Here is a 14550-nt window from a genome sequence, read left to right as displayed (position 1 = left end):
TATAACGCACTGAATAATCTAGGCCCCTCTTATATCTTCTCACAGATCCATAGGTATGCCCCTTCTCGGTCTCTCCGCTCTGCCCGTGACCTTCTTCTGTCCAGCCAATTCACACTTGCAGGACTTCTCGCGGGTAGCTCCTTTCCTTTGGAATAGCCTGCCTATGACCATCAAGCTCTCCCCTGGTCTTCAATCATTTAAAAAGTGCCTCAAAACCCATCTCTTTAGGAAAGCTTATGGCCTCCCAGAGTAAGCCCTACCTCACATACCTGTCCCTTGCTCTCTCCTAAAGGGCAGCACTCTACTATCTACTCCAGCTCTGCTTCACTCCCACCTAATTTGATTGCTATTTCCTGTCCTAATGTGTTTTATACCCCACCTCCTTTAGACTGTATGCTCGTTTGAGCAGGGCCCTCTTCAACCTATCGTTTCTGTAAGTTTTCTTGTAATTGTCCTATTTATAGTTAAATCCCCCCTCTAATAATATTGTAAAGCACAACGGAATCTGTTGGCGCTATATAAATTACAATAATAATAATATGGCATTTCGGAGTTGCAGAATTCAGAAGGATCGCTGATCACTCGAAATTCGAACGAATCACAATTAATTTGAAACAAAATGCACAAGTCTAATTGATTTACCTCCATATTACCTTAATACATTGTATTTTTTATTTTATAATCTTTGTTATAATGTTATAATATCACATCTTCTTTGCAACATTCTGTTACTTTTCAAAATCTCCTGACAGAAAATGGTGTAGGCAGAAAGAGCACATGATTTAAAAAAAAAAAAAACGAAATTGTGAGCATTTGCTGTGATAACTGACAGTCTGAGCCATATGAATAAAGATACAAACACAAAGATAAAGCAGCTTAGTATCCAACAGCTTAAAATACATAGTAAAAACAAAGAGAACGTTACCTGCGCTCTGGCCTAAATCCCCATGTGCATTTAAACAAAATGGAGGCTCTTTAGTTTTATTCTAATGGCCATTTGAATATATAAGCTCACCTGCCACGTCAAAGCAAGCATCAATAGGTGAGTTCCTACACTAGCCATTAGATATGCTGATATCAGCCAAGAATCTCCAGTAAGACAGGAAGGGGTATTTTATAAACCCTTTAACATTTAACCCTTTATATGGCTTCTAAACTTTGCTGATATCAGACAAAGTGTAAACATATCTAATGAGACAGAAATGGGTGTTTTATAAACCCTTTCACATTTAAAACTTTATGGGGCTTCTACACATTCACTAATCTTTGCTGGTATCAGACATAGTGTAAACATCTCTAGCAAAGTTTATTGTATGTGTAGAAGCCCTTAAGGACCGGCCTGTTTTTGCGATGTTTGTACGTTAAGGACCAGAGCAGTTTTAACACTTTTGTGTTGTTTGTGTTTAGCTGTAATTTTCCGCTCTCTCATTTACGGTTCCCATACAAGTTATATATTGGTTTTTTTCACGACGAGAAGGGCTTTCTTTACATACCATTATTTGTATTATGTCATATTATGTCATATATTGTATTTAAAAAAAAAATAAAAAAATATGGTGAAAAATTTAAAAAAAACATGTTTTTGGACTTTTACTTGAAAAATCTTTTACTTAGCTACAAAAGCTAATGAAAAAAACTGCTAAATAGATTCAAAATTTGGTCCCGAGTTTAAAAACACCCAGTGTTTACATGCTTTATTGCTTTTTTTTTTTGCAAGTTATAGGCCTATAAATACAAGTAGGAAATTGCTGTTTCAATATATATATATTTTAAATGTATCAATAGTGACATTGTAACACCGTTATCTGTCATAAATCCCCGAAACACACCTAACATGTACATATTTTTTTTAAAGTAGACAACCCAGGGTATTCAAAATGGGGTATGTCCAGTCTTTTTTAGTAGCCACCTAGTCACAAACACTGGCCAAAGTTAGCATTTATATTTGTTTGTGTGTTAAAAATGCAAAAAACGCTAACTTTGGCCAGTGTTTGTGACTAGGTGGCTACTAAAAAAGGCTGAACATACCCCATTTGCAATACCTTGGGTTGTCTTCTTTTGCAAATGGTATGCCATCATGGGGCTAATTCTCATTCCTTGGCTACCATAGGCTCTCAAAGGCAACCTAACCAATCTGACAAATTTCAATAAAAAAAAAAGTAAAATCAAGCCTTATATTTGACCCTGTAACTTTCACAAACACTATAAAACCTCTACATGTGGGGTACTGTTATACTCAGGAGACTTCGCTGAACACAAATATTAGTGTATCAGAACAGTAAAATATATCACAGCAATAATATCCTCAGTGAAAGAGCTGTTTGTGTGTGAAAAATGCAAAAAACTTCACTTTCACTGACAATATCATCGCTGTGATATGTTTTACTGTTTTGAAACACTAATATTTGTGTTCAGCGAAGTCTCCCGAGTAAAACAGTACCCCCATGTGCAGGATTTAGGGTGTCATAGAAAGTTAGAGGATACAAGATAAAATCATTTTTTATAATTTGATTTCCCTTTTGGAGGAACAAGATGTTCCAGATCCTAATGAGGATCTATTAAATATTCTAGAGTCGAATATTCCATCTGGGCTCAAACCACCTTCCGTTTTTTACCCCCAGGCGGACAAAGGTCCATATATTCAACTATTTTATGAGTTGGTCCTAACACTACTGCTGCACTACTGAACACTACTGCTGGTTAACAATAGATGTGGCAGCACTCTATTCCAATATTGACCACACTTTGGGTCTGAAAGCCATTTCATCATATTTAAGATCAGACCCCCTCCTTCCAGTTCAACAGTCCGAATATATCATCAGATTCATCGAATTTATGTTAACACACAATTATTTTGAGTTTGACGGAAAGTTTTTTCTCCAAACTAAGGGTAGCGCGATGGGGGCGAGTTTTGCTCCATCCTATGCCAACCTGTTCATGGGAACAGCTGATGATACTCAATGAACCATATTGGATGGAGCGACTCGCCCTCTATCGTAGGTTTATCGATGATATCCTTATTATCTGGAGGGGTGATTGGAATGAGGTGGAAGATTTTATGTCTTATATTAATAGTAACCGTTGGGGCCTTTCTTTCACATATAAGAAACACAAATCCACTATAGATTTCTTGGACTTATCTCTTACGGGTTCTGAAGGGCGTATTACCACCAAAACATATCTTAAGAGTGTAGATGTGAATGGTTATCTACATGCCAACAGTGGCCATCACCCTACATGGATTCAGAATATTCCCTTGGGGCAGTTCACCAGAATCAAGCGAAATTGTACATTTGCGGCTGATTATGAGAGAGTCCCTGAAGCTGTGTCAGCGCTTTATAGAAAAATCCTATCCACCCAATAAGATCATGAAGGCATATATGAAAGTGCTTAGTTCTACCCATATACTTGACTCTAGGTCCCTAGTTTTGAACCACTCAAATTTGACCCTGACAGAGTCATCGACCCCTGAACATATATTTCACACAAATGAGCATTATATGATCCTCGAACTATTGGGAAAATCCCATGTCTCCACATTGAAAAGAGCTAAGTATAATATCAGTACCAAAGAGGTGGGAAAAGGTTCTACACCTATATTCTCTACCACGTTTAATAAAGGTTTTGACGATATTATTAATATCTTTTATATGTATTGGCCTATTCTGATTAAGGACCCCTGGCTATCGTTTTGTATCTCTGAAGTCCCAAAGGTCACTTTCAGAAAGGCCCCAAGTCTAAAGAATATTCTGGCCCCATCCAAATTACATCATTCCAGTGAGAAAAATAAAGGGGTACATAAAGATGAGTCACTCCAGATCAGCGAAATGAACAAAGCGGCGTATAAAGAAGGTGTTCCCAATCAATGTTGTGGTCGTAATATATGTCTTACATGCAAGTTTATTTGCCATCAGAGCTCCGCGTTTAGCCCGTTTAAGAATTCTGAGTTGATTTTTTCAGTTCAATCTGAAATCACTTGTAACACTTTGTTTGTGGTGTATCTATTAACTTGCCCGTGTGGGCGTCAATATGTGGGCCAAACCACAAGACCCCTAAAATGTAGATTTTGTGAGCATAGAACAGCCATCATTCGTAACGATATTAGGTCTTCAGTAGCCCGCCACTTCTCTATTTTCCACGAGAGTAATCCATCTGGTATACAGCTCATGGGGATAACCCATATTCCCCCCTACCAAGATGAGGCCAAAAGGAAAAGAGAATTGGTGAAATCCGAGTCAGTTTGGATTTTTAGGCTTGATACCATGACACCCAATGGTCTGAACGAAGAGTTAGAGCTCTTCTGATATATCCATGTTCACCCTCCATCTTTTTTGCCTCCTAGGTGATAAGTACCCTAGTTTACTCTGGGCCCTCTCCATATCTTTGTTAGGTGGGGATATCTGTTCTCCTTTATTTTATTTCATTTTTATTTAATTTATTTTATTAACATATATATAGTTTTTTGGTTACTGGTAGCGATACCCCAGAAGTACCCATGCTCCTTTTACTCCCTTGCTCTAATGAGTGACAAGTACCAAGTCCACTCTGAGTTTCTTTTTCATTTATGTTTAGTGGGGATATTACTATCTTATATAATCTCTCATATTAAGTTTAATAATTTCCCAGTGACCTTCCAGGTTCTACTAGGGGTCTCCCATCATATTAGGGGTCTCCTATTATATTTTGGAAAAATGAGGTCTGTCCCTTTAAATGGTGTTGAGATCGACCATTTATGCATTTATATATAATTTTGTGTTATTTTTTGTTTATTATTTTATCTTGTTAATTATATTTTGGTGCCTAACTGTTATTTATTATTAATTTGTTTTTGAGGAAAGTGTCTTTTACCTTTCACTTATAGATGTGTAATATATTATTATTATTTTTCTGCAATTTTGTTAAGTATATTTGATTGATTTACCTAATTTAGTGGGGGGTTTTTTCCCTCACATGGTTAATTGGTTCATTACCTTTGAGGTATTTAAATCAGGCTGTCCTGCAGCTATCTAGTCTTGAGAAAGTCCCATGGGCGGGACGAAACGCGTAGACGTGTCTGCACTTTGCTACTGGACCCACTTGGTATCCTTCGACTGCCTTTGAGTGTTATTTCCCATTTTTTATTTTTTTATTATTATTATTTTTTGTGTCTTTGACTTTTCGGTGAGTGAGGGAGGAGAGGATTTCCGATACCTTTCAGCTGTTCCATCTAACTGTACCGCGGTCTTTTGAGAAGATTCCGACCGCGGTATATGTTTCCAGCCAGTGGGTGATCTACTAGCCGTACCTGTGGGTGGTCTGCCTTAATTACACCGCGGTCTTTTTTGAAGATCCCGACCACGGTGCATATCATCGGTTCCGACGGATCCTCTTTGGAGTAGGTCGGAGGCTTGCTGCACAGAATTCCCACCCTCCTTTACATATCTCATATTTTTAATTTTTGTTTTTTCTTCAAGTATCGATCTCCATCATATATACCTCGGTGGGGGGCCCGCACCGAGGCAGGTACTATTATCCTTGTTGTTTATAAACTTTGTGTTTTACATATATTTCTTGTGATTTTTTTCTTTTTTCCTTTATACTGTGTTCCCTTTTTAGGCAGCGGTGTTGATACACTTTTTTACCATGTATTTGTAATTCATGGTTTATTGGTATACCCTTTATAATAGTAGGTTCCTATAGTTATACCTATAATATACTGTTCATTAGTACATCATTTACATTAGTGGGTTCATGTACTCATTGTGATTTTTATTTTTATTTATTCAGCTTTTTGTTTTGATTTATTTTAATTATATTTATTGTATATGAGTTTTATCTCAATAAATACAGCTTATATATTTACTTAATATCTATTTTTGAGCGCACATACTTTTTTACATTTTGAGCTATCACTCAATTTTAGTCGCTTGTGAACGTATGTAGCTGCCAGTTTTTATTATTTGTTATTCATTACACCTTGTGTTTATTTTTCTATAGAAAGTTACAGGGTTAAACACAGTGCTGGCAAATAAAATTATCTGGACTTTCGGCCTGGGTTGGCAGGCAGGTCCCTCAAATTGCAATCATTAAAATTACTTAATTAGGTAAAAATATTACATAAATACGCACGTATAATTTTAATATATATACATATTTATATATTTGACGTCTACGTGTATATTTATGAAATTATTTATATAATTATGTATGTGGACATATGTATATTTCGTATTATTTTTATTTATTTATTTATACATAGATATATATATATATCATTACATTCTAAGTGTATTTTGATATAAATATATATATATCAATATCAAAATAGTGTTAGAATAAAATTGCATATATATATATATATATATAATTTTTTTTTAATTATTAAAAATGATTTTTATTTTTTGTTATTTATTTTTATTAACATATTATTTGTATTTTATAATATATATATATACCATATATATAGTTATTATATATATTGTATATATTCGTGTGTAATTTAAATATAAGTGTATTTTTATATTAATATACGTATATATAAATATAAAAATACACTTAGTATGACATTATATATATGATATATATACATATATTATATATAGGTATATATAGATATAATACATGTATATATATCATATATATATATATATATACATATTATATTTTTTTTTTACACGGACTGTTTTTTTTTATTAACTTTATTTTTGATTTTTCACTTGCAGGGAGACTGCCTGTCAGCACAGACAGTCCCCCTGCAGGCAGATACACAGACACCTATTGCGGTCATGTGATCGAGTGATCACATGGCCGTGGGGTCCTGATCTGCTGAGGGGCAGACAGGCAACCCCCTGGACCGGGAGGAGAGCTGATCGCCGCTGTGGGACCGACGGCGATCAGGTAAGTAGCCCCAGACCGGTATGACGGTTCAGGACCGTCAGCGGTCCAAACGCACGTTTTACCGCTGACGGTCCTGAACCGTCAGCGGTCCTGAAGGGGTTAAATGTTAAAGGGTTTATAAAATACCCCTTCCTGTCTTACTGGAGATTCTTGGCTGATATAAGTATATCTAATGGCTAGTGTAGGAACTCACCTATTGAGGCTTGCCTTGACGTGGCAGGTGAGCTTATATATTCAAATGGCCATTAGAATAAGACTAAAGAGCCTCCATTTTGTTTAAATGCACATGGGGATTTAGGCCAGAGCGCAGGTAACGTTCTCTTTGTTTTTACTATGTATTTTAAGCTGTTGGATACTAAGCTACTGCTGCTGTAAGTGCGGTGCTTTATCTTTGTGTTTGTATATGAATTTTGTATCACATAGCTATGTTACGTTGCTGCCAGCCTCCCCACGTTTGTCTTATTAAGACTTTATAAGTATGTAGGGGCAGCACCCCTTCCTGTCTCATCAGAGAAATTTGCCTTTTAGCTGATACCAGCAAGGTGATTTGTATGTGTTATAGCCCTATTCCGGGTAATGTATTTTGGCGGTTTATAAACACCCCTTCATGTCTCATTAGAGATGTTTACACTTTGTCTGATACCAGCAAAATTTAGTGAATGTGTAGAAGTCCTATAAAGGGTTAAATGTTAAAGGGTTTATAAAATACCCCTTCCTGTCTTACTGGAGATTCTTGGCTGATATCAGCATATCCAATGGCTAGTGTAGGAACTCACCTATTGAGGCTTGCCTTGATGTGGCTGGTGAGCTTATATATTCAAATGGCCATTAGAATAAGACTAAAGAGCCTCCATTTTGTTTAAACGCACATGGGGATGTAGGCCAGAGCGCAGGTAACATTCTCTTTTTTTTTACTATTAGAAAGTTTGAGTGGGAAAGGTAGGCAAGTGATTTCTTTAGCAAAATATAAGAATTAAAAAGAGAAAAGTGATAAAGATTTACAAAATTAGGATAGATTACATTAAGATTACAATATTAACATGGTTTATGACAGAGGATTTTGTAGAATCAAGCAAAAAAATTTAATAAATAACATTGTATTACATCCTTCACTGCAATGTAGTGCTAATACTGCTTTAACTGGCTTTTCTGTGTAACTGGCTTTTGTAAATCTAGTTACCTCTTTATTTCTTCCTTAGTTTGCACTGCCATCTTCTGGCCATAAGTGTTATTGCAGGAGCCTCTGACTGATGGTGTGATTTTAGTCCAAAACTAGTTCCAAGTACCATGAACAAACCACATCTGCACATCTGGGCAACATATTAATTAGGGTAGATTTTAATTACTCAGAAATAAATTGGGATAGAGGGACTAGAAATTCGTCAAGGGGAATTAGGTGTTTCAACATGTTAAATAATACTTTCATTTCACATATGGTACAAGCACCCACTAGAAAGGAAGCTTGTCTAGATCTGGTTATGAGTAACAATGTTAATCTTTTGACAAACATTCAAGTAGGGGAGCATTTGGGAAATAGTGAAAACTATTTTTAAAAGGCCAATTTCAATTATATAAGGACAGCTTTACAACTCGTTGACTTGCAAATACTCTTTAGTGAAAAACAACAGTGTAAATGGAACATTTTCAAACAAATATTAAAAAATATACACTTCTCATGTACCATTGGGTAATAAATATAACAGAAAGAAATTGAAACCAATGTGGCTGAGTGGGAAGATAAACCAATGAATTAAAAATAAGGAAAGGGCCTTTAAAGCATTTGAATAAAACAAATCAGAGACACCCTATCTAAGATATAAGGAAGCCAATGATGCAAGCATAGAGACAATTAGGTGGGCTAAACTAGAAAATGAGAAAGTGATAGCCAAAGAGAGCAAAACCAACCCCTAATTTTTTTAGTACGTAAGTTCAGTGTCAGTACGCAGAAATGGTTTGTTAGTTAATGAAGATCAGGATAAGGCAGACATTTTAAATAACTATTTTCTTTAATGTATGTTAAGGAGAAACCAATGTTTTTCATCTTTCAAGATTCTTTTCTTTCAGGAATTGTACCAGACAATTGGAAGAAGGCAAATGTGGTTCCTGTATTCAAAAGGGTTCAAAATATTTGCCTAGAAATGATAGACCTGTGAGCTTAACTTTTGTGGCTGGGAAAGTATTTGAAGGGCTATTAAGGGATAATATTCAGGTCAGACAGCACTGCTGGTGTGATGACGTAGCCAACGGAGTGACGTTGCGGGCGCGCGAGGAGGAGGACGGGAGAGCGAGAGGGAGACTTCGGAGCAGGGGAGAGGTCGGCAATGGCGGCAGCACGGAACGCCGATTAGCCGTTTAGAGCGGGTCACCGGCGGGTCACCAGACGAACGTGCAGTACCAGCGGACGAACAGGCAGCAATATTAAGAATAATTGGGGTTGACAAAGGAGGCCGCAAGTATACAGTAGCAATGCCATTTCTACTATGTCCTAAATAACACCTGTTCAATGCTTAGTACTGTTAGCATTAGCATTAGCTAGAACAATAGAGCCCTTTATAGACCCATAAATTATTGGAACAAACAGCAACTGAGTTTATTGAGAGTACAGGGAGTGCAGAATTATTAGGCAAATTAGTATTTTGACCACATCATCCTCTTTATGCGTGTTGTCTTACTCCAAGCTGTATAGGCTCGAAAGCCTACTACCAATTAAGCATATTAGGTGATGTACATCTCTGTAATGAGAAGGGGTGTGGTCTAATGACATCAACACCCTATATCAGGTGTGCATAATTATTAGGCAACTTCCTTTCCTTTGGCAAAATGGGTCAAAAGAAGGACTTGGCAGGCTCAGAAAAGTCAAAAATAGTGAGATATCTTGCAGAGGGATGCAGCACTCTTAAAATTGCAAAGCTTCTGAAGCGTGATCATCGAACAATCAAGCGTTTCATTCATAATATTCAACAGGGTCGCAAGAAGCGTGTAGAAAAACCAAGGCGCAAAATAACTGCCCATGAACTGAGAAAAGTCAAGCGTGCAGCTGCCAAGATACCACTTGCCACCAGTTTGGCCATATTTCAGAGCTGCAACATCACTGGAGTGCCCAAAAGCACAAGGTGTGCAATACTCAGAGACATGGCCAAGGTAAGAAAGGCTGAAAGGTGACCACCACTGAACAAGACACACAAGCTGAAACATCAAGACTGGGCCAAGAAATATCTCAAGACTGATTTTTCTAAGGTTTTATGGACTGATGAAATGAGAGTGAGTCTTGATGGGCCAGGTGGATGGGCCCGTGGCTGGATTGGTAAAGGGCAGAGAGCTCCAGTCCAACTCAGACGCCAGCAAGGCGGAGGTGGAGTACTGGTTTGGGCTGGTATCATCAAAGATGAGCTTGTGTGGCCTTTTCGGGTTGAGGATGGAGTCAAGCTCAACTCCCAGTCCTACTGCCAGTTTCTGGAAGACACCTTCTTCAAGCAGTGGTACAGGAAGAAGTCTGCATCCTTCAAGAAAAAACATGATTTTCATGCAGGACAATGCTCTATCACACGCGTCCAAGTACTCCACAGCGTTGCTGGCAAGAAAGGGTATAAAAGAAGAAAATCTAATGACATGGCCTCCTTGTTCACCTGATCTGAACCCCATTGAGAACCTGTGGTCCATCATCAAATGTGAGATTTACAAGGAGGGAAAACAGTACACCTCTCTGAACAGTGTCTGGGAGGCTGTGGTTGCTGCTGCACGCAATGTTGATGGTGAACAGATCAAAACACTGACAGAATCCATGGATGGCAGGCTTTTGAGTGTCCTTGCAAAGAAAGGTTGCTATATTGGTCACTGATTTGTTTTTGTTATGTTTTTGAATGTCAGAAATTTATATTTGTGAATGTTGAGATGTTATATTGGTTTCACTGGTAAAAATAAATAATTGAAATGGGTATATATTTGTTTTTTGTTAAGTTGCCTAATAATTATGCACAGTAATAGTCACCTGCAGACACAGATATCCCCCTAAAATAGCTAAAACTAAAAACAAACTAAAAACTACTTCCAAAAATATTCAGCTTTGATATTAATGAGTTTTTTGGGTTCATTGAGAACATGGTTGTTGTTCAATAATAAAATTAATCCTCAAAAATACAACTTGCCTAATAATTCTGCACTCCCTGTATAAGGATCTCAAACAATACATAATCTAGGTCCTGGTCGACCGAAACGCTGATAGAATATCCTATGAAGTAACTTTTTTTTTTCTTCTCTCCCTTGGTTTATCATTTTTGCTAGCATAAACTTAGAAAAAAAAAAAAAAGAAAAAAAACCTGAATCCACTTTTAACCGGGAAAAATGGGTCCAAAAAAAGAGAAAACTCTAGAAATAGAGAAAACCATATCAATTAATACAAATACCCTCTTCTCACCAAAAATAACTATACCTCCTCGCAAGTAACAAAGACGATCAATATCTCCAGATCAACATGAGTTACTGAATACCTCCACAGCATCTGGACAGTCAGATAAACAGAATATCCCTAAATCTAAAATGGTTTCTCAAGAAAGCTTGGTGGAAGCACTAGATAAACTATATGGAAAAAATTGTAATGATTTTAAATAATTTATGGTGGAGCTAAAGTCTGAGATGACTGAATTAAAGCAGAAAGTGAGTGTACAAGATGAATATATTAAAGAAACACGTCAGGAAATACATTTCCTTCAAACACAAAACAATATATTAAAAGATCAAGTGAGCTTATTAGAAAATAGGACCACGGATATGGAAGATAGATCAAGAAGGAATAATTTGAGATTCAGGGGAGTCTCGGAAGAAATCAAACCAGATAAAATCGAGGATTATTTAAAAGAATATATGGCTCAATATATGGAAACTCACGAGATTGGAGAAGCACCATTTGAGCGAATACATAGGATTCATAAACCTCCTAATATAAAAACAACAGAACCAAGGGACGTCATAGTACGATTCCTGAATTGCGCACTTAAAGACTCCCTGATGAGAAAGGTCCGTTATAAAAAACTTTAAGAAGGAAAATATACTGATATAGTAATCTTTCCGGACTTGTCACAAGCCACCAGGAATAATCGTAAAAGATTTAGGGATATGACTACTACACTGAGAAATCACAATATCCCATATAGATGGGGGTTTCCTACCAAGCTTCTTATTCAATATAATGATAAAACAATCGTGGCTAAGGATCCAACAGAGGAGTTAGACAAATTGGGAATCCGTATTGGGAATACATTTTTCCGTAATTTTTTCGTAATTTATAATCAAAGACTAATATATAGGATAAAACTGGAAATGTAAAAACAAATCCAGACTTAAGAAAGAACAATAAGGATTGAAAATATACGGAACCCTGAAGGAGGATCAGATTACGGAGAAGTTTACAAGTAACTGATGAAGAATAAGAGATAGGATAGAGAAAATGGAAAATTAATGTTTTGTTTTTTTTAAAGTACAACAGATATAAATTCACATGCTGAATAGAATCCAAAGAATGAAGAAGGGAAAAAGAGAGGAAAGTAAAAAAGAAAAAGGGAGGTAGAAAGAAGAAAAAAGAAAGAAAAGAAAAAAAATAAATAAATAAAAAAGGAAGAATAAAATAATGAATAGAAAAAAAAGGAGAAAAGAGAGAAAAAAATGGGAGAGGGAGACTCAGGACCAGGGGAGAGGTCGGTATTGGCGGTAGCATGGAAAGCCGAATAGCCGCTTAGAGCGGGTTACCAGAGGAACGGGCAGTACCTGCAGAGGAATAAGCAAATATTCCTGGAATAAATGGGACAGATAAAGGAGGCCTTAAGTATATAATATCATTATTATCTTTACTATGTCCTAGTAAGCATCTAATCAATGTTTAGTACTGTTTAGTACTGTTAGTATTAGCTAGATCAAAAGGGACCTTTATGAGCCCCCTTCTAACCAGGGAAAAATGGGTTCAAAGAGAAAACTCTAAAAATAGAGAAAATTAAATAAATTAATACAAACATCCTCTCACCAAAATGTATACCTCCTCGCAAGGAACAAAGACGAGCAATATCCCTAAAACAACATGAGTCATTGAATACCTCCATAACATCTGGACAGATAGATAAATAGAATATCCCTACGTTCAAAATGGCTTCGTAAGAATGATTAAAGATATAGGGATATGACTACAACATTGAGAAATCATAATATCCCATATAGATGGGAACTTCCCATCAAGTTTTTTCAATACAACGAGAAAATGACTGTGACCAAGGATCCAACAGAGGAGTTGGACAAATTGGGAATCCGTTTTGGGAATTATTTTTCCGTAATTTATATTTAAAGACCAATATATAGGATATAATTGGAAAATGGAGTTAAAAAAGAAAAATAAATACACAGAAATTAAATAAATTTAATTCACAATATTATAGAAATATATGAAAAAAATATATATGAATAAGAAGAGATAATATTTACAATTTGTTGATATTAATCACAATATAAATGATTCTTTAGACAAAATATAAACACAGCTATACAAGTTTGAATACATGACACATTAATAAGTATATAAGAATGAAGATATTGAAGATTGAGACGGGAGGATAAAGATGATAAGAAGATATAGGAATAGTCACAATAGAATGCTGTAAATATAATAACACATATATAAAACAATCACAATTGGGGTAGATACAAAAAAAAAAAACTCCAGATGTAAGAAAGAACAATAACGAATGAAAATATACGGAATCCTGATTAATTTAATCATGGAGGATTAGATTACGGAGAAGTCTACAAATAACAGATGAAGAGAGGAGAGAGGAATAGAGAAGAACGGAAAGATTAATAAAAATTAAGCATAACAGAGATAAATTCACTCGCTGAATAGAATCCAAAGAATGAAGAAGAGAGAGGGGGAAAAAAAGGGGGGGGAGGGGAAGGTAAAGAAAAAGAAAGAGATAAAGATATCTTAAAAGAATATTCCGGCATATGTTAAGTTATCAGTCATAAAGAATACCTTTTTGAATCAGACATATTTAGGGATATACTAAGGTTCTCTCACTCGCTCTTAGCTCCTCATTGTGCCAGCAACTGTAACCTAGCTGAGTAATTTTTATTTAATTTTTTATTAATCCTTTTTTCTGCTAGGGAAACACTTAGCTTAGACTAGGCATGGATTCAAAAGGATTACAAGTTTTAGAATGTATGTTTGGGATGAAGGAAGAGCACTGTTGGTTTGGGAGAGGGGTAATAAGCTGGGTCACCTCTGATAAGAATATAGCAGCTATCATCAATTATGACGATTAAGGTGCTTTCAATAAACTCACAGGGGTTAAATTCACCTCAGAAAAGGGGCTGCCTGTATAATTCATTAATAAATGGAAATATAGATATTTGTTTTACACAAGAGACACATTGGAAGGAGGGAGATAAAAAAAGATGGAGATATGCAAAATTTCCACTGATATTCGAATCCAGACAAGATAACAAAAAGGAGAGGGGTTGCCATATTGATAGCTGCACGATTAAAATTTGATTTGATACTAGAACAAAAGGATACCGAAGGCAGATACATCATAATTATTTGTAAGAGTAATTATGCCCCAAATGTATATTCTCAAAAAATCTTTAGGAAGGTTTTCTCAAATACTCTCAAAATACAAAAAGGGAGACTATTAATAG

This window comes from Pelobates fuscus, chromosome 5 (genome assembly GCF_036172605.1).
Source record: "Pelobates fuscus isolate aPelFus1 chromosome 5, aPelFus1.pri, whole genome shotgun sequence".
Lineage (NCBI taxonomy): Eukaryota > Metazoa > Chordata > Amphibia > Anura > Pelobatidae > Pelobates > Pelobates fuscus.
Note: the sequence above shows the minus strand (reverse complement) of the source record.